This window comes from Schistocerca serialis, chromosome 2, assembly GCF_023864345.2.
Source record: "Schistocerca serialis cubense isolate TAMUIC-IGC-003099 chromosome 2, iqSchSeri2.2, whole genome shotgun sequence".
NCBI classification, from domain to species: domain Eukaryota; kingdom Metazoa; phylum Arthropoda; class Insecta; order Orthoptera; family Acrididae; genus Schistocerca; species Schistocerca serialis.
The window spans coordinates 570,199,368-570,200,393 of record NC_064639.1 but is presented as its reverse complement, the minus strand read 5'-3'; the positions used below and the strand labels follow the sequence as shown (position 1 = coordinate 570,200,393).

Genomic DNA, 1,026 nt, shown 5'->3' with positions numbered 1-1,026 from the left:
TTCGCTGGACTGCAGGTACAGAGAGGAATCACAGCAGCAGCAGTGAACCTATGCACACGTGGCCCAGAGGATGACTTTGCGCTTATTTAGATAGACATGTCACATCAATACAACACTCAAAGAACTTTAACTGTACATGTGACTTTGACATGCTGTCGGCAGCGCTCTTGCACTGGCTTGCATCAAGCTGTCCCTGCAGAGTGAGTTGGAACCTCTGATAGTTGAGGTTGATGATGGTTCGGTAGCGGTTCTTATGAGCACTAGTGTGTGTGCAGTAGGCTATTTTCGGTTGTTTAAGCATTGTGAGCGTTACACATACATTATCTCTTGACGATTTAGGTGTTTCCAGAATGAGATTATCACTCTGCAGCGGAGTGTGCGCTGATATGAAACTTCCTGGCAGATTAAAACTGTGTGCCCGACCGAGACTCGAACTCGGGACCTTTGCCTTTCGCGGGCAAGTGCACTACCAACTGAGCTACCGAAGCACGACTCACGCCCGGTACTCACAGCTTTACTTCTGCCAGTACCTCGTCTCCTACCTTCCAAACTTTACAGAAGCTCTCCTGCGAACCTTGCAGAACTAGCACTCCTGAAAGAAAGGATATTGCGGAGACATGGCTTAGCCACAGCCTGGGGGATGTTTCCAGAATGAGATTATCACTCTGCAGCGGAGTGTGCGCTGATATGAAACTTCCTGGCAGATTACAACTGTGTTTCCGACCGAGACTCGAACTCGGGACCTTTGCCTTTCGCGGGCAAGTGCTCTACCAACTGAGCTACCGAAGCACGACTCACGCCCGGTACTCACAGCTTTACTTCTGCCAGCACCTCGTCTCCTACCTTCCAAACTTTACAGAAGCTCTCCTCCGAACCTTGCAGAACTAGCACTCCTGAAAGAAAGGATATTGCGGAGACATGGCTTAGCCACAGCCTGGGGGATGTTTCCAGAATGAGATTATCACTCTGCAGCGGAGTGTGCGCAGATATGAAACTTCCTGGCAGATTAAAACTGTGTGCCCGACC

General features: G+C 49.8%; 1 non-coding gene across 1 annotated transcript; it reads right to left on the bottom strand.

The window, feature by feature from the left end:
* Nucleotides 1-714: 714 nt before the first annotated feature.
* On the bottom strand, nucleotides 715-789 carry Trnas-cga (transfer RNA serine (anticodon CGA)). The gene has a single exon. It is a non-coding gene; the product is annotated as a tRNA-Ser (tRNA).
* Nucleotides 790-1,026: the final 237 nt, after the last annotated feature.